Here is a 21,037-nt window from a genome sequence, read left to right on the forward strand (position 1 = left end):
GGATTTGCTGCTTGGATGACCCCTAGTTGGTGTGTGGCTGCCTGATAAGAGTGGCCATCGCTTTGTGGGCGTGGTGCTGGTTGTAGAGTAGGATAGTGTTCTTCGGCACATGCTTGTAAAATTAATGTTTTTTGGGTCTTTTTTTCCGCTCCTGTAGAGGTGTATTTTTGGATATGTTGTAATTTTGTTTTTCTAATGACATGAGCATATACTTTCTGTCAAATTCTTATTGGTGTAAATTTTCCATGGAAAATGAGAGATGCGTGAATCTCTTGGACTGAAATTAGTGGGCCTTGAAATTAATGGGCTTAAATTATAATTGGGTTGATTACTATATGGGCCGCCACTCTTGGACATGGCTGGAATTTAGTGGGCCAAAACTTAGATGGGCTGATTACTACACAGGCTGCCATGTTAGATCCATGTCAGATGATGATGTGGCACGGAAGTTAACGCCGTTACAAGCACTATAGTCATGACGGTGAAGATCCGTCATGGTCGGTGACGGTTTTCAATGATCTGTCATGGAGTGTACGGTGGTCAAATTATGACGCGATATACATGACGGATTTTAAATCCGTCACACATACCTTTGCATGACAGTTTTGTAGAGGTCTGTGACGGACTAAAACTGTCATGTATTAACAGGATTCTTGTAGTGAAAGTAGTTGTGGGCGTTGATTTTGTTCAATATTCTTACCGTTACTAGTCCAATCTTGATTCGGCGGCATTGTGGGATGAAGCGGCCCAGACCAACCTTACACGTACGCTTACGTGAGACCGGTTCCACCGACTGACATGCACTACTTGCATAAGGTGGCTGGCGGGTGTCTGTCTCTGCCACTTTAGTCGGATCGGATTCGATGAAAAGGGTCCTTATGAAGGGTAAATAGCAATTGGCATATCACGTTGTGGTTTTTGCGTAGGTAAGAAACGTTCTTGCTAGAAACCCATAGCAGCCATGTAAAACATGCAAACAACAATTAGAGGACGTCTAACTTGTTTTTGCAGGGTATGCTATGTGATGTGATATGGCCAAGAAGAATGTGATGAATGATATGTGATGTATGAGATTGATCATGTTCTTGTAATAGGAATCACGACTTGCATGTCGATGAGTATGACAACCGGCAGGAGCCATAGGAGTTGTCTTAATTTTTTTATGACCTGCGTGTCAACATAAACGTCATGTAATTACTTTACTTTATTGCTATCCGTTAGCTGTAGTAGTAGAAGTAATAGTTGGCGAGACAACTTCATGAAGACACGATGATGGAGATCATGATGATGGAGATCATGGTGTCATGCCGGTGACGATGATGATCATGGAGCCCCGAAGATGGAGATCAAAAGGAGCAATATGATATTGGCCATATCATGTCACTATTTGATTGCATGTGATGTTTATCATGTTTTTGCATCTTATTTGCTTAGAATGACGGTAGTAAATAAGATGATCCCTCATTAAAATTTCAAGAAAGTGTTCCCCCTAACTGTGCACCGTTGCGAAAGTTCGTCGTTTCAAAGCACCACGTGATGATCGAGTGTGATAGATTCTTACGTTCGAATATAACGGGTGTTGACGAGCCTAGCATGTACAGACATGGCCTCGGAACACATGCGAAACACTTAGGTTAACTTGACGAGCCTAGCATGCACAGACATGGCCTCGGAACACAAGAGACCGAAAGGTCGAGCATGAGTCGTATGGTAGATACGATCAACATGAAGATGTTCACCGATGTTGACTAGTCCGTCTCACGTGATGATCGGACACGGCCTAGTTAACTCAGATCATGTAATCACTTGGATGACTAGAGGGATGTCTATCTGAGTGGGAGTTCATAAGATGAACTTAATTATCCTGAACATAGTCAAAAGGTCTTCGCAAATTATGTCGTAGCTCGCGCTTCAGTTCTACTGTTTAGATATGTTCCTAGAGAAAATTTAGTTGAAAGTTGATAGTAGAAATTATGCAGACAGTAAAAGGCTTATGTCCTTAATGCACCGCTCAGTGGGCTGAACCTCGAACGTCGTCTGTGGATGTTGCGAACATCTGACATACACATTTTGATAACTACATGATAGTTCAGTTAAACGGTTTAGAGTTGAGGCACCGAAGACATTTTAAAACTTCGCGAAACATATGAGATGTTTCGATGGCTGAAATTGGGATTTCAGGCTCGTGCCCACGTCAAGAGGTATAAGACCTCCAACGATTTTCTTAGCCTGCAAACTAAGGGAGAAAAGCTCAATTGTTGAGCTTGTGCTCAGATTGTCTGAGTACAACAATCGCTTGAATTGAGTGGGAGTTGATCTTCCAGATGAAATAGTGATGGTTCTCCGAAGTCATTACCACCAAGCTGCTAGAGCTTCGTGATGAACTATAATATATCAGGGACATATATGATGATCCTTGAGATATTCGCGATGTTTGACACCACAAAAGTAGAAATCAAGAAGGAGCATCAATTGTTGATGGTTGGTGAAACCACTAGTTTCAAGAAGGGCAAGGGCAAGAAGGGATACTTCATGAAACGGCAAATCAGCTGCTGCTCTAGTGAAGAAACCCAAAGTTGAACCCAAGCCCGAGACTAAGTGCTTTTGTAATAAGGGGAACAGTCACTGAAGCAGAACCATCCTAGATACTTGGTAGATGAGAAGGCTGGCAAAGTCAACAGAAGTATATTGGATATGCATTATAATGTGTACTTTACTAGTACTCCTAGTAGCACCAGGGTATTAGATACCAGTTCGGTTGCTAAGTGTTAGTAACTCGAAACAAAAGGTTACGGAATAAACGGAGACTAGCTAAAAGGTGAGATGACGATATGTGTTGGAAGTATTTCCAAGGTTGATCAAATATCGTACGCTCCCTCTACCATCGAGATTGGTATTAAAACCTAAATAATTGTTATTTGGTGTTTGCGTTGAGCATAAACATGATTGGATTATATCTATCGCAATACGGTTATTCATTTAAGGAGAATAATGGTTACTCTATTTATTTGAATAATACCTTCAATGGTCTTGCACCTAAAATGAATGGTTTATTTAATCTCGATCGTAGTGATACACATGTTCATGCCAAAAGATATAAGATAGTAATGCTAGTACCACCTACTTGTGGCACTGCCACTTAAGTCATATCGGTATAAAACGCATGAAGAAGCTCCATGTTGATGGATCTTCGGACTTACTCATTTTTGAAAGGATTGAGACATGCGAACCATGTTTGTTGGTAGATATGCATGAAGAAACTCTATACAGATGGATCATTTGGACTCACTTTATTTTGAATCACTTGAGACATGCAAATCATACCACATGGGCAAGATGACTAAAAGCCTCGTTTTTCAGTAAAATGGAACTACAAAGCAAATTGCTGGAAGTAATACATTTTGATGTGTGAAGTCCAATGAGTGCTGAGGCGTGTAGTGGATATCGTTATGTTCTTACTTCACAGATGATTTGAGTAGATGTTGAGTATATTTACTTGATGAATCACAAGTCTGAATTATTGAAAGGTTCAAGTAATTTCAGGGTGAAGTTGAAAGATCGTCGTGACAAGAGGATAATATCTGAATTACGAGTTTGGCACAGAATTAAGACATTGTGGAAATTGTTTCACAACTAATACAGCCTGGAACACCATAGTGTGATGGTGTGTCCGAACATCATAACTGCACCCTATTGGATATGATGCATACCATGATGTCTCTTATCGAATTACCACAATAGTTTATGGGTTAGGCATTAGAGACAACCACATTCACTTTAAATAGGGCACCACGTAATCCCGATGAGATGACACCGTATGAACTATGGTTTAGAGAAACCTAAGATGTCATTTCTTAAAATTTTGGGGCTGCGACGCTTATGTGAAAAAGTTTCAGGCTGATAAGCTTAAACCCAAAGCGGATAAATACATCTTCATAGGACACCGAAAACAGTTGGGTATGCCTCCTGTCTCAGATCCGAAAGCGATAAGGGATTGTTTCTAGAATCGGGTCCTTTCTCAAGAAAAAGTTTCTCTCAAAAGAATTGAGTGGGAGGATGGTGGAGACTTGATGAGGTTATTGAACCGTCTCTTCAACTAGTGTGTGGCAGGGTACAGGAAGTTGTTCCTGTGGCACCTACACCAATTGAAGTGGAAGCTTATGATAGTGATCATGAAACTTCAGATCAAGTCACTACCAAACCTCGTGGGACGACAAGGATGCGTACTACTTCAGAGTGGTACGTAATCCTGTCTTGGAAGTCATGTTGCTAGACAACAATGAACCTACGAGCTATGGAGAAGCGATGGTGGGCCTGGATTCCGATAAATGGCTCAAGGCCATAAAATCCGAGAGAGGATCCATGTATGAAAACAAAGTGTAGACTTTGGAAGAACTACTTGATGGTCGTAAGGCTGTTGGGTACATATGGATTTTAAAAGGAAGACGAACAATGATGGTAAGTATCACCATTAAGAAAGCTCGACTTGTCGTTAAGATGTTTTCCGACAAGTTCAAGGAGTTGACTACGATGAGACTTTCTCACTCGTAGCGAAGCTAAGAGTCTGTTGGAATTATATTAGCGATTACTGCATTGTTTATGAAATCTTGCAGATAGGATGTCAAAAAACCCATTGTTTCCTCAACGATTTTCTTGAGGAAAGGTTGTATGTGATACAACCAGAAGGTTTTGTCAATCCTGAAAGATGCTAACAAGTATGCAAAGCCCCAGCAATCCTTCTAAGGACTGGAGTAAGCATCTCGGAGTTGGAATGTATGCTTTGATGATGATCAAAGATTTTGGGTTTATGCAAAGTTTATGAGAAACTTGTATTTCCAAAGAAGTGAGTGGGAGCACTATAGAATTTCTGATGAGTATATGTTGTTGACATATTGTTGATCATAAATGATGTAGAACTTCTGGAAAGCATATAGGGTTATTTGGAAAGTGTTTTTCAATGGAAAGCCTGGATTAAGCTACTTGAACATTGAGCATCAAGATCTATAAGGATAGATCAAAACGGTTAACGGTACTTTCAAATGAGCACATACCTTGACATGATCTTGAAGGTGTTCAAGATGGATCAGTCAAAGAAGGAGTTCTTGCCTGAGTTGTAAGGTATGAAGTTAAGACTTAAATCTCGACCACGGCAGAAGAAAGAGGAAGGACGAAGGTCGTCCCCTATGCTTTTGTCATAGGCTCTCTACAGTATGCTATGCTGTGTGCCGCACCTGAAGTGTGCCTTGCCATGAGTCAGTCAAGGGGTACAAGAGTGATCCAAGAATGGATCACAGGACAGCGGTCAAAGTTATCCTTAGTAACTAGTGGACTAAGGAATTTTCTCGATTATGGAGGTGGTAAAAGAGTTCGTCGTAAAGGGTTACGTCGATGCAAGCTTAACACCTATCCGGATAGCTCTGAGTAGAGATACCGGATACGTATAATGGAGCAACAATTTAGAATAGCTCCAAGTAGAACAGTTATTTGAAGTGGCTCCAAATGTAGCGTAGTAGTTGCATCTACAAGATGACATAGAAATTTGTGAAGTACATACGGATCTGAATGTTGCAGACCCGTTGACTGAAACCTCTCTCATAAGCATAACATGATCAAACCCAGAACTCTTGGGTGTTAGTCACATGGGGATGTGACCTTGAGTGTTAATCACATATCGATGTGAACTTGATTATTGACTCTAGTGCAAGTGGGAGACTGTTGGAAAGATGCCCTAGAGGCAATAATAAATTGATTATTATTATATTTCCTTGTTCATGATAATCGTTTATTATCCATGCTAGAATTGTATTGATAGGTAACTCAGATACATGTGTGGATACATAGACAACACCATGTCCCTAGTAAGCCTCTAGTTGACTAGCTCGTTGATCAATAGATGGTCACGGTTTCCTGACCATGGACATTGGATGTCGTTGATAATGGGATCACATCATTAGGAGAATGATGTGATGGACAAGACCCAATTCTAAGCCTAGCACAAGATCGTGTAGTTCGTATGCACAAGATCGTAGGAATACTTTGGGTGTGCCAAACGTCACAACGTAATTGGGTGGCTATAAAGGTGCACTACGGGTATCTCCGAAAGTGTCTGTTGGGTTGGCACGAATCGAGACTGGGATTTGTCACTCCGTGTAAACGGAGAGGTATCTCTGGGCCCACTCGGTAGGGCATCATCATAATGTGCACAATGTGATCAAGGTGTTGATCACGGGATGATGTGTTACGGAACGAGTAAAGAGACTTGCCGGTAACGACATTAAACAAGGTATCGGGATACCGACGATCGAATCTCGGGCAAGTATCGTACCGATAGACAAAGGGAATTGTATACGGGATTGATCGAATCCTCGACATCGTGGTTCATCCGATGAGATCATCGTGGAGCATGTGGGAGCCAACATGGGTATCCAGATCCCACTGTTGGTTATTGACCGGAGAGTCATCTCGGTCATGTCTGCATGGTTCCCGAACCCGTAGGGTCTACACACTTAAGGTTCGATGACGCTAGGGTTATAAAGGAAGTTTGTATGTGGTTACCGAATGTTGTCTGGAGTCTCGGATGAGATCCTGGACGTCACGAGGAGTTCAGGAATGGTCCGGAGGTAAAGATTTATATATGGGAAGTCCTGTTTTGGTCACCAGAAATGTTTCGGGGTTTATCGGTAACGTACCGGGACCACAGGGAGGGTCCCGGGGGTCCACCAAGTGGGGCCACAAGCCCCAGAGGGCTGCATGGGCCAAATGTGGGAGGGGACCAGCCCCAGGTGGGCTGGTGCACCCCCCACCATGGCCCAAGGCGCAAGGAAGAGGGGAAGGGGGCAAACCCTAGGGCAGATGGGCCCTAAGGCCCACCCTGGGGCGCCTCCCCCTCTCCCCTCCCCTTGGCCGCCCCTAGGTGGGACCTAGGGGGCTGCCGCCACCCCTAGGGAGGGAACCCTAGGTGGGGGCGCAGCCCCTCCCCTCCCCCTATATATAGTTGAGGTTTGGGCTGCCCAATACACACGAGTTCCTCTCCTCTTGTTGGCGCAGCCCTACCTCTCTTTCTCCTCATATCTCGCGGTGCTTGGCGAAGCCCTGCTGGATCACCACGCTCCTCCACCACCACCACGCCGTTGTGCTGCTGCTGGATGGAGTCTTCCTCAACTTCTCCCTCTCTCCTTGCTGGATCAAGGCATGGGAGACGTCACCGGGCTGTACGTGTGTTGAACGCGGAGGTGCCGTCCGTTCGGCACTAGGCTCTCCGGTGATTTGGATCACGATGAGTATGACTCCTTCAACCCCATTCTCTTCAACGCTTCCTCTTAGCGATCTACAAGGGTATGTAGATGCACTCTCCTTCCCTTCGTTGCTGGTTTCTCCATAGATAGATCTTGGTGACATGTACGAAAATTTTGAAGTTCTGCTACGTTCCCCAACACGGTGCACCAAGCGCGGTGGCACTAGGAGTACAGACAGCCACTATCGTACCCCGATGTCACGCTGTCGCACCGTTGGCATCTGGATCCGCAGCGGATCCCGGTGCCGGCTGTTCCGCGTACCAAGCAGGCGCACGACGACGAGGTGCGCAGGCGCCACGTGCAGCTCACACCAGAGCAGCGTCGGTTGCCAGAGTACGCCACCGACTCCCCTAACTGGGAGGCATGGTTCGCCCGCGAACATGAGGAGCAACGGCGCTCAGGTGTCGACACCGTCCCTCGCCGTTCCCATCGCCGCCACCGCAGGTAGAGCCGGAGGACATGGAGGCGGAGGCGGAGTATCAAGCCGTCCTCGAGGAGGCCCTACAGCATGCGCTGGAGGCTAGCCGCCTCAAGGAGGACGCGCACTGGGATGGGCTAGAGCAAGCCCTTGCCCTGTCGGCGGCGGGGGACTCCGTCCACACCCCGCTCTTCATGCCACCACCGCCACTGTCGCCGCCCATCTAGCCAAGACGGAGCCGGAGCCGACGCGTAAGCGCTCCCCGCCTCCACCCACTTGGCCGGAGGAGGCCTACTCATGGACGGGCCAGTACCGCGAGTGGGTGAGCATGCCTTCCGTCCACTTCGCCGCGACGCCGCAGGAGGAGGTGGCCCACCTCGAGCGATGGAAGGAGCACTGGCTCCGCCAGGAGCAGGCCGACGGCGAGGAGCAGATGCGCTACGAGGCCATGCTCCAATGCGATGCGGAGGCGCTCCGGCTCGAGGAGGAGGAGGAGGAGCGTGCACGGCTGGCCGCAATGCCGCTGCCCCAGTAGACGCCGGAGGAGGCTGCCCTGGCAGCGTACCAGGCGTCATTCGGGTGGGCTGGCCCTGTTCCAGTCTTCATTGACCTCACCGACGACGGCGGCATCGATGGAAAGGGCAAGAGCAAGGCCGACGACATCTAGGGTAGCGTGCGGGATGGCAGCAGGCGGGTGCAGACTTTTATTTAATGTTCTATTTAATGTTTATTAGATTTAGGTGGGCTTTGGCCGGCGTTTGATCAGCCACTTTTATGTTTAATTACATTTATTATGTTTACTAGTAAACATGCCGATTTTTTATTACTAATAATTAGTAATGACGTAATTACGATAGTGGGAAAGGGTTAGCCAAAATCTGAAAAATAGAAAGGACGCGAGGGAAAACAGCGTCCACAGCTGGACGCTATTGTGCAGAACGTCCGGTTTGGACGCCAAAACAAACAACGTCCAGCAAATGGTTTGGTCTGCACCCTAAATAGATTAAACCGAGTCGTTTTCCTCTAATAGACGGATGTTATGTCTCCAGTAAACCCTAGTACGCATGGATTCGTCGCTCCTCAACGTCGCCATGTGCTAACCAGCCTCCAACACTCACATCTCTAATCATCATGGCATCTCTATCTCTCTTGTTCCCCGCTCACGGTTAAGATCCTCCAATCTATCTCGTGGTTGGCGCATATGATTTGGGGTAAGGTCGTCTTGCATTCTGTTGGTTTCAGTCTTTGTTTAATTGACGCATGTGATTTGTTGAAATTTGGACACAAAACCATATGATGACTAGTATTCTGGGAAAATTCCATTGAGCTTAGCGCCAAGGAGGAGTGACATAGCTTGAAAGGATTACAACCCATGTCTGGCATGTTACAAAGCAGAACCATGAACTGTTTTTGTGAGCAAAAAGAAAGAAACATCTAGTCAGTTACACTTCTAGGTTGGTGCAGATGGCCATAGCATATCACCATATGATCCATTCTAATTTACTACTTGTGAAGAACTCCTTGACCGAAAACTGGGAGCTTGACTTGCATCTTGTGTTGTCCGTCCTCCATCTCCTATGGCTTCTTCAACCTTGAGATATGTTGTAAAACCTCTCCCAGAGTAATTCCACTCATTAAATACATCGGAGTTGCTTTCCTTTGGAGGACTCGGTGGGTGAGCAATATCTGACACCTCATCATCAGATGGGATATCTTCGATATTCAGCGGCAATCTAGCCTCAGCGAGCATGCTTCATAGCCTAGGCTCCATGTTCAGATCCATCAGGTTTCCTACACAAGATCTCAATATAGATCTTCCTATCTTCTTGCATCCAGTAGTAGTAGCACATTTGATCCCCCATGCAACATTCTTTATCTCACGTAGGCTCTACAAGAGACAATACAAATTTCAAATCATGTGATTGTTAATGTGTTGCAAAGAAATAATTAAAATCTTGCTCACACTTACAATGTGAGCCAATGGCGGGCCGCTAGGCATGTAGCCGGTTCATTCGATGCTATCTCGAGGATATGTGATAGGTTCATTTAGGCCTCCTAAGCATTGAGAGTCAAATAATATTGTGTACATACCATTTTGCTGGAACCAATGTCTATACTCAGGTAAACTAGCTACATCAAAGTGAATGTCCTCTGGCCACACTGTTGCTTCAACACGATTGTATTCTTGAACATAATTCGCATGGACTAACTCCCAATTATTCGATTTTCCTGCAGAATGCTTAATTTTTCGAAGTCTCCGAACCTCTGCCTGGCCACGTGGAAGAGAAGGTGGAATGGGTTGTCTTAATCCAAATTACCGCATCACCTTATGTGGATAGTGGAACTCCACAATCCAAAAATGCATGAGCGGTACTCTAGCAAACCACCAATCAGAATCTTGATGAACTTCGAAAGGCATCTGCTCTAGAAGATCATCATATGGTTGCCAATCAACTACACCTTCTCGAATCAAATCAATTTGATTTCGATAATATTCAGTAACTATATATTTGATTGCAAGTTACTAAAATTGTTTATCATACCACAAATGATGTGTAACAAATTTGGTGAGAAGAATACAAACCAGCATTGTGAGGGACATCAAACGCATGTGCAGCACACCACTTTGCTCCAAAAACAGGGTTATAATCCAAGTGTACTTCGTGTTCATCTTCTTCTTCATCAGGTTCATCTCCTTCTTTGGGCTTCTCAAAAATAACTTTAGGGCGACCAAGTGGCAAACGGGACCAAGACCATAACTGTAGCGGCAATAAAGGCCCTAAAATTTCTAGTCTCCCCTTCTTAGCACCCATGCTCAATTGTCTATACAACACAGCAAGAGCAGCTGCTCTCCAATTATACTCTGTTTGTTGTCCTAAATCCTGCATAAATTGGAGATACATGGTTGGGACTCCATCTCCAGATGTATCAGTAAAGACTATGGAGCCAAGGATATCTAGAACAAGTGCTCGAGCATGCCAATGAATCTCCCTATCCATTCGAGTATCCGGCAACACATGGAAGCGTTCCCGCAGTTTACCCAAATTTAGAGAGTATTGTGAATTCCTAACAACAATATTATCATCGCCTTTTCGCCTTTTTTTGTTTCATGTGTTGTTCATCCACAGGAATCCCAAACAACCTCTCAACTAATTCTGACCATTGTGCATCAGCTTTGCCAACAAGTGGTTTACCCTGGATAGGCAACCCCCACCAACAACTGACATCTTGCAACGTAATAGTCATTTCTCCTACAGGTAGGTGAAAACTATTTGTCTCGGGCCGCCAACGCTCCACCAATGCCGATATCAAGTATTTGCCGACATTGATTTTCCTCATCTTAGCAATCTGATAAAAACCAAGGTTATCTAAAGCTGATGTACATAGAGGATCAAATGGGATGCCAACACGGTGACACCGTACATTCAAGCAAATGTTAGGCTGCATCAATACACACAAAAATTAGTCTTTATTTAACCACTAAGTCTAACAAATGACATGCGAAATCACTCACATTTTCCCAAGTTTTGGATATTTTGTGCTGGCTGTTAGGCACCCATAGCAAATCACTGAAACATCCATTTCTATCCGTTTCAAAACCCTGTTACAGCATAAAAGGAGCGAGTAAATGTTGAGGTAAAATATCAAAGCAATCATTTGAATTTATTCTTCACAATCTACACTGATAAATAAAGGTCAAACAATCTAATGTTTTCAGCTATGCCTAGGCAGTAAGTGAAATTAGTAAAGCTACAACAAGATGCAATCAATGGTTTGGGCGATGTACAGAGAAGCAGTGGAGAGAAGAGACAGGGACGACCACCTTCGACCGACTTGCTGATGTAGCCGCGGCGGCGCCCCCAACCCACCACTTTGGCCGTGAGGAGGTTGGGGGTAGCCGTGAGGGTGTGGTCATCGGGGATGAGCCGGAGGGTGGGGCGGTCGTGAGGATGTTGGCAGCGACGCCGAGGCTGAGGCGGTCCGTCGGAAGGTGGGCGGCGGGGATCAGTCGGAGGCCAGGGCCGGCCGTGGTAGGCAGGGAGATGTAGGTGGGAGATGGGGACGAGATGGGTGTGGAGGCCAGGGCCGGCCGTGGCAGGCAGGTAGATGGATGTGGGAGATGGAGACCAGATGGGTGCGGCGGCCGCCAGTCAAACCAGATAATGGATGCTAGCAAAAACAGCGACCACACTAGGACGTTGTTAGCATCTGCGTCCAGGTCGGGACGCTCTTGTCCATAGCGTCCTTACTATTTTTAAAATTTGCATGTATCCTTTATTACTTTCGCAATTATGGAAATATTAATTACTATTTATAAAACAATCGGGTAAACATGCCCGTGCGTTGCAACGGCATAACAAAAAGCACCCGATCCCAACGCACATGTCCACGCTCTTTATTTCAATGTGTCACCCCATCTATGTCACCACTTATCCTCCCCCGGTCGAGATCTCCTCTGTGTTCTTAAGTGTGATCATTCAATACGACATGGAAATACCCCTTTAGCAAAGAAAAATAGACAGGATGTCGCTTTATTTTATCGCATTGAAAAAGACTATCCATATCCTATGTACCTAACATTTCTAGGGGATTCTGTGTGAGAAAGCACGGATATTTATTTCATTCCATATCAGTATATTAGTAAATTTGTCACATATACACTGTTTGTCGAACCAATTCCAATAATATCTATATACATGCATATCTCTGGAAAGAAAAGGAACACACACACATACAATGGAAGTGTCTCAAGGGCCAAACTGTTCTGGAAACTATCATAGCAGAAATCATATTTTTCTAAATCTGGACTAAAAGGGGATGCGCGCACACTTATCTTGGCTTGATCAGCTGAACAATCAGATCTTACTACTCGACATTGGTATTGTTTGATGCTTCCCATCGAATATCAGGCAATTTGTGATTCACCATTGCCCTAGGGACTCGACATCCCAGCTATCTTGCTCTGGCAGCTTACTGGTAGCAGACGAAAATACTTGGATGCCTGATCTGGAAGTTGTTCCAAATTTGTACAGCTCCCTAGGTGGACTCATAGAAGGTTGAACAATGTTTTATTAATCAGTTATAGCATCCGTAAACTTCAAAGAAAATGCATAAACAAAATCTACCTCATTAGGTGCATCCTTTTATGATTCGTGGCAGTTAGGTGAACACAGACACTAGTAGAAAACGGAGCTTTAGCGCCGGTTCGTAAGGGCCTTTAGTGCCGGTTCCATAACCGGCACTAAAGGGTGGTCACTAAAGGCCCCCCCCCTTTAGTACCGGTTCGGCACGAACCGGCGCTAAAGTGCCACCACGTGGCGTGAGCTCGCGCCCTGGTATGGGGGACCTTTAGTACCGGTTGGTGTTACCAACCGGTACTAAAGGTTTTTCGTTTTTGAATTTTATTTTTGAAAATTTTGGAATTTTTTTTTCGATTTTTAATTTTTCTGAATTATTTGATGATTTAGTCTCTAATCACCTCTCATAACTGCTCAAGTGTGGATCACTCATTCCAAATCGCCTGACTTCCCGGCCGGTCACCCATCCTCTCACTCCCCCAGCCTGAGCACGCTTAACTTCGGAGTTCTATTCCCCCTACATTCCAAGTCTGCACTTGTTGTTTTCCTGACAAATGTAAGCTGTCAATCCTATTAACCCTCAGTAGTTTAGCTTGAGCATGAAGTCACACGTTTCACCGTTTGAGTTTGAAACTATTATTCTAAAAAACAGTAATTATGTATTAACACTAATATTTCTTGAATAAGTAGTTTGACCATAGTTTGACCACAGTTTGACCAGATTTGGCCAAAATTCAAAAAAACTGAGATACTTATTTAGTAACACTAATAGTATTGCGTAATTATTTAGTAACACTCTATATTTCTTGAATCAGTTGTTTGACCGGTTTGACAAGATTTAACCAAAATTCAAAAAAACATAAATTAGAGCATATATTTTTTTCCTTTTACAATTTTGTCATTTCAAAAATTGTCCTAAACCCTAATCCCGGGACTTAAAACGTCGGAAACTCTATGCTAAACAGTAAAAACTAAGGTTTAAACCATAAAACCTAACCCTAAACTCTGAAATCTAAACCCTAGCACTAAACGCTAAAAACGTCTAAAAAACGTCTAAAACGCCCAAAAACTCTATTTTCCCTTTGGGATTTTATGATTTAAAAAAATTGTCGAAACGGAAAATACGGTTCAAGAAACAGTATGGGTTGCTAATAGGGATCAGCCCATCACCAACCCCAGCAGCAACCAAACACGGTTCAATATATCAAGTGATGGCAATCTTGTCATCGTAAACCATGCCGCAACAATGAATCCATTGTTTGGTCCTCTCACATTGTAAATAATAGGACACACATCAACACAAACAACACTAGTGTCGCTGTTCTCTTGAACAGTGGAAACCTTGCCTTCAAAGAGAGCCCGTCATCTGACCTACCGGTCTGGCAGAGCTTCGACTACCCAACAGATGTTATACTTCCTGGTGCAAAGTTTGGTCGGGACAAGGTCACTGGTTTCAGTCACCAGGCCATCTCAAAGAAGAGCCTGATTGACCCGGGTCTTGGCTCATACTATTATGAACTAGAACAAACCAAGGGGCTCGTCCTCAAGCGCCACAACCCCTCGGTAGAATATTGGCTTTATGCATCCTCCACAAAATCATCGTTGAATCTTGTACCAATGCTCAAGGCAGTGCTAGATATGGATCCTCGCACCAAAGGTTTGATAAATGCAACATATGTTGATAACAACCAAGAGGAGTACTACATGTACATATCGCTTGATGAGTCGTCTTCCTTTTTTATCTTACTGATATCTCTGGTCAGATAAAGCTTAATCTTTGGTCACAAGCTAAACAATCTTGGCAAACCATATATGCCATACCCGATGATCCCTGCATTCCTCCTGCTACTTGTGGACCTTACACGGTCTGCAATGGCAATGCACATCCATCATGTGACTGTATGAAGACCTTCTCTCAGAAGTCACCGCAGGATTGGGAATTTGAGGACAAAACAGAAGGATGCATCAGAAATAGACCATTGTATTGCACTAGTGACAGAAACATCACAAGTTCAACGGACATGTTCCCATCCCATTTCTCAAGTTACATTGCCCTACAACCCGCAGAGCATAGTCGTTGCTTCTACTCAGAGCAAATGTGAAGAAGCTTGTCTCAGTTCCTGCTCCTGCACTGCTTATTCCTATAACAATAGCAGATGCTATGTCTGGAATGGGGAATTGCTTAGTGTAAATCTTAACAACGGCATTACTATCACTTCTAAAGATGTTCTTTATCTCCGTCTTTCTGCCAAAGATTTCTTGCCAAGTTTGAGAAAAAACAAAAGAAAACCAAACGTTGGAGTTGTTATTGCCACAAGCATTACTGGGTTTGGGTTACTCATTCTCCTGTTCTTGTTACTGAATTGGAGGAACAAATTCATGTGGTGTGGTTTGCTGCCATTATACTATGACAATCAAGGTAGTGCTGGCGGGATTATAGCCTTCAAATATACTGATTTAGTTCATGCTACTAAAAACTTCTATGAAAAGTTAGGTGTTGGAAGTTTTGGTTCTGTATACAAGGGAGTGTTAAGTGACTCGAAGACTATTGTAGCAGTGAAAAGGCTTGATGGTGCCCGTCAAGGAGAGAAGCAATTCAGGGCTGAGGTGAGCTTAGTTGGACTTATCCAACACATAAACCTAGTCAAATTGATAGGTTTTGCTGCGAAGGTGATCACAGATTACTTGTTTCAACGGACCAATCTTTTGTTCTGCAAATTTTGATATATTATATGTATTTTTCTGAATTACGATGATTTAGTTATGATTTTTTCAAGTTTGAAAATTGCCCTATAGTCCCGGTTTGTGTCTCCAACCGGGACTATAGCTTAGACCCCTTTAGTGCCAGTTCGTCGCATGAACCGGTACTAAAGGTTGGCCCTTTAGTACCGGTTTGTGCCACAAACCGGGACTAAAGAGGCTCGTGGGGCCCCGGCCTGACGCCAGCCTGCCACCACCCCTTTAGTACCGGTTCGTGGCACGAACCAGTACTAAAGGTTCAACACGGACCGGCATTAATGCAAATCCGTTCGAACCGGCACTAATGGTATCATTAGTACCGGGCCAAAATCAAACCGGCACTAATGTGCTTCACCTTTGACCCTTTTTCTACTAGTGAGAGATAATAAGAAACATATGAAACTGGCTTTTTAAACTTGCATTATTGCAGTATGCAAGAAATTGATGTCTGATGATATTGTCCCCAAGTGGTCTAGGATAACTTGATAATCTAAGAATGCACTAAGTGATTATGTAGAGAATTATAAATTCACCAAATTCTTAATTCAGTATTTTAATCAAACAACATTTGTCAATTTTGAACTATTTGATATTGTTGATTGTGCGTAAGTCTATTTAGTTAGAGAAGGTACAGCAAATTCCTGTTATTACCTTGACAGTGCCCACAGCTGGACAGAGTTAATATTTTTCGCAAGAAATCTCTGTTATAAATGGTCCAAATTTATCTATATGTATTATGTATATCTCCAACAATAGAAAAAACATTTTGGTCCTCTTCCTCTCTAGCAAATCTTCGTCGGTGATAGGGATATGCCAATGACCTTTCTCTGATTTCTGAGTTTCAGAGGTAGAGGGTGGAACAATTAGAAAGTCAACAAAGGGCTAGATGAATCTGATTGAAAAACTAAAAACAACAGAATATCTTGTTGTGCATAAATCATCAATTATATGCCCAATTAGTACTGTCCAGTTAAAGGTCGAAGCTAGAATTATAGATCTTACAACTGTACTTCCAAAAAGAACAATTCAATGTCAGACTTTTATCATTGCTAAATGTCAGGATCTCATATCATACAATCATAATCCTCCTAGATTAGGATTATACCAAATTAGTGAACGAATAAAATAACTACAATTTGGAGCTTCAAGTAAAGCAAACGGTTAACTTAATTCTCTAGTCGACGGCCATGTTGGTACCTGAAGAATCACCCTCCCCCTGCTGTTAGTTCAGCACTTTGGTCCCAAGTTCTTGGCGCAGCATCCGATCCCAAATCTCCAACCTGGTAGCCAATTCTGGTCAACAAATAGTAGCATGGAATACTTTTCCAACTAACTTAGAATCAGATAAGAAGACATGCTTACCATGTTGGCGTATATGACACTGGAACCACCCATGCAACCATTGTCTAGATGTGTCTCTTTCGGTTCAAAACTGTGAATTTCAGAGATGCGCTTCTCTGAAAGCATAAAGATGCCATATCAGACTCAACACCTGGCTCAACAGATTATACAGTTCGGTGCAAATATTTATACTGCTTTCATGTGCAAATTCAAGTGAGAGTAGTATATTGGTAATCCATATTTCAGATGGAAACAGGAAAACGGAAGTGTGATTTTAGAGGTGAATACCTTATCCTCCACCTCGTGGATAAAACAGTCGCCGTCAGATGCATGGTGAAGTGGTGGCCACCATGCGATCAATGCAAACAGAAACAAGCACACCACTGCCCATCATATTTGGAGGTAAATATACAGTAGTGCTCTCCGGCGTTCATCCTTTCTTCTGTGTTTTCTTTTCACTTCTTCTTTGCCATTCTGGTTCTTGTCAGGCGACATGAAAAATCAACGAAGGGAAAAACTAAACAAAGTAAGAAAAGGGGCAACAGATGCCATGGCATGAGCTGTGAGCACAACAACTCATCTCACCGAATTTTTACAGCTTGGTCGAGTTTTCACTTGGGCCCCCTTTTCACCACATGCCGACATCATCATTGGCTGCGCGGCGGTGTCGGTGGCGGTGGCGCGGCCACAGAAGGCACCCCGGCGGTCGGCACTGCCACCGCAGATGACGAAGTGGGCCACCGACCGTGTGCTGGACGCCGGCACGCGGTTCTCCTCTCACAGGAACTCCCTCGAGCACGCCCGCTCCATCTCCCGCTCGTAGTCATGCACCAACATGTCCGTCGAGGCACCCTCCTCGTTCCGAGCCCGCGCCAGCATGCCCGCGGTGTAACCGCTGACATCCGACCCGGCGACGACGCCGCGTACCTGCCATCATCAAAACCGAACGAGATTCAGGAAGCTGCTTCTTTCACTCGAGCAAGAAATCTAATTCCCCCAAAACTAAAATTGGATCTTGGATGCCTACCCGCGCGGGCCGTCGACGAGGATGACATCCCAGGCGACGTCGTAGAGTGGTTGGGGAGGTCGTTGATGACGAGGCGGCAGGCGGAGAAGAGCAAGTTCTGGACGGGGCGGCACTCGGCGGCGCACACGGCCTCGAGGAGGTCCGGGAACCCGCGGACCGTGGTGGTGTAGGCCACCTATTAGGCCTCCAGCCCCGGATGCGAACACGCACCCCGGCAGACCCGGCTCCGCCTCCCCGCCTCACCGCCGCCTTATCCCTGCAAGAAAAACGTCACCTCAAATTAGCCACTAAAAAGGATAGCAGGTTGAATACTCCAAAGTGCAAGGTCCTTTTTATAAAAACGAAATGTTTTCTCATGTATCCACTTACATAGGGACGGCAGTTTAATTCCTAAAAAGAACAGGGACCTGTTTGTAAAACAGCCGCGACGTTGAACCCGACAGACTCAACCCGTGCTTTATTATTAGGAAAAGATTTCGTGCAACTTGTTTCTTTTTTTTTCACGCCGGAACATTTGAACGGTCAAGCCGACCCATTTTAAAATACGGACGCGGACGTCCGCCTGGCCGACCCAAACGGACAAAAAGCGGACAAATTGTGCGTCCGTTTGGGTCGCCCCGTTGGAGTTGCTCTTAGCGGCTGCTCTTGAATGCGTTGATAGATTGACAGGATTTTGTTCAGGGAAATGCCAAGGTGAAGCCATACCAGAATGCCATGCCTGTGCGCGCATCACAAAGAATCTGGTCCTGGTGATTTAATCCTGAATTCTGGAAACAAAATGGGGCTGAAGGCAGATCGCCATGTGTTTTTGCATGACTTCTCTGTTTTCTGATCATCTCTTTTGACGGTAATGGTTGTTCTCGGTTTTAATGCACATTGCATTTTTTACTGTAAGACTACAGAAATGCAATAAAAAGGAAACATATTTGTAGTCACGGGCCAGAACTAAACAGGAGAAGGCAGTTTATACCACCGTAGAATGATCGTGGTGTGTCGCCGCGTGAGGCCCTCTAGTAAAAAAAATATAGTTTTGCTAAAGCATATCTAGAGCTCGCAAACCTCAATATACGGTTAGAGGGAGGATGCCAAAACTCAACGTTTTTGCCTGACTCAGACCCATTTCATGGCCTATAGCTCACCGTTTTGGGGTCCCGGGAGATTATCATGTTCGGCAACCCTCAAACAACTAATAGAGGGAAGCTGCCAAAACTCACATTTCTTGTCAATTTGGAACTGTTTCGTGGGCCCATAGCTCACCTTTTTGGAATGTGTACATTCTTATGTAGTTCTTATTTAAATCTCTACGAAGACTTATATTTAGGAATTGAAGGAGTATAAATTAGGTGCAACGGTAACATCAAATACCCAGTGCATTATATACTTTCTCATATGGTCCATGCACGTGGGACACCCTCACATGTATGAGCTCGTGCACAATTTTCTCATGGCATTGGCATGCAACGTACTTCTTTGCTAGGGAGCTAGCTAGACGTAAGATGCACCTACATGGAATGGCGCGCTTCGCTGCGCTCAGTAAAACTGGAGCTACTCAATTAAACTCTCCTCTGTTCACAGGTTGCGTATAATTAAGAACTACTGCAAATGTATCTTGGATGTAATTTGAAACATCAAATTACAATAAGCAGTAAGGTAAATAGGTCTCATACACAATTCAACGAAACTAAAATCAAGCTAATAAGTAGCATAATTACCATGTGCGTATACAACAGCTCACAATTCAGCAATGCCGAATATCTTTTTTTTTTGGAAGAAAAGAGAGCTTAATATATTACCAGGGGGAATAATACTATATACTATTAAATAGTTGATCCCCAATAAGTCTAATTCTCTCAACATGCGGCCTCCCATCTCACCAACTGCGCCATGTCAGCATCCACTAACACTATTTTGCAACCGCATGCAAACCACATGCATACTCTTTGTTCACACATAGTGCAAGTGTGAAACATTTCTACATCAATAATAGTAGCTCTTGATTTAGATCATTTTTATACATAGTACTTCTGAAATTAATCTTTATTCTGGCCGCAACGTGTGGGAAAATCACCTAGTATATTAATATATAGTCTCTCGGTTCTAGAATATATGGTGTTTCGATTTTGGTTCAAAGTCAAACTTTGTATGTTTGATCAAGTTTATAGAATAAAATATCTACATCTACAATACAAAATAAATAAAATATGAAAATATTTTTTGTGAGGATCTAATGATACAAATTTGGTACTATAGATCTCAGTATTTTTTTCCTCTAAAAACAAGGTCAAACATGCACATGTTTGACTTTAAAAAAACTGATACACCTTACATTTTGAAGCGGAGGGTTCATAAGAGATATTCTGCATTGTGGAGGTAGGTTGTAAATGTTTGCAATGCAGAATGTCTGTTCAAGAACAGACTTGTTGCCTAAAGGAACTAAAACATATGCCACCTTTTTAAAAGTAGGTGAACCAAGTTTTTACAAATGAGAAGAATAGTGAGCCATCAAATCTCAGAATTTTGCAAAAAGGCACATGAAGATAACCAACAGCCATATCCTCAAATCCATATACCAAAGACATAAAATTGCAAGCCTGCAAATTATTATCATTCACTCATAGGCGCAGACTTGCTAGTTGTACGCGAAAAAACTAACATCGGCAGTTCATATTGTAGCATATACTGATCCAACTACAATATACTAAAATGAGTATATAGTCTAAATCAACACTGAATGCTGACAAAATAAAAGTTTATCACCAATCAGAACTAGCTGAAGATCACGACACAAAAAAAATAGGTTGACAGAAGAGAAACTCAGACCTTGTTGACGTAACACGTGGTATCTTATTGGAGCTGGCCAGCACATGACACAAACTATCACAACGGGGAAAGGAACAAAAAGTAATTGCCTGCAATCAAATAGAAGCCATGGGGAAGCACTAATTAAGCAAACTCTGGAAGGATCTAATCTTGCAGTAGGTTTGGGGCACATGTCCAATCTCCGGAGCTTATGTCCATTCGTAAACCAAGCTTTGAGCCGATGACCAACAATTCAAGACAGATATATTCCAGCCTAATTTCTAGCAATTCTGGGTAATACCTACGCACCGCTTGACAAGCATGCCTCTAGAACTCTCCA

At 43.8% G+C, this 21,037-nt stretch overlaps 2 pseudogenes; one reads left to right on the forward strand and one right to left on the reverse strand.

Annotated features, from left to right (window-relative positions):
• The first annotated feature begins 8,041 nt into the window (after positions 1 to 8,041).
• On the forward strand, positions 8,042 to 15,982 carry LOC125532554 (annotated as a pseudogene).
• A 1,465-nt stretch (positions 15,983 to 17,447) lies between these two features.
• On the reverse strand, positions 17,448 to 19,784 carry LOC125532555 (annotated as a pseudogene).
• Positions 19,785 to 21,037: the final 1,253 nt, after the last annotated feature.

The sequence above is a fragment of the Triticum urartu genome, chromosome 1, assembly GCF_003073215.2.
Source record: "Triticum urartu cultivar G1812 chromosome 1, Tu2.1, whole genome shotgun sequence".
In the NCBI taxonomy this organism is placed as follows: domain Eukaryota; kingdom Viridiplantae; phylum Streptophyta; class Magnoliopsida; order Poales; family Poaceae; genus Triticum; species Triticum urartu.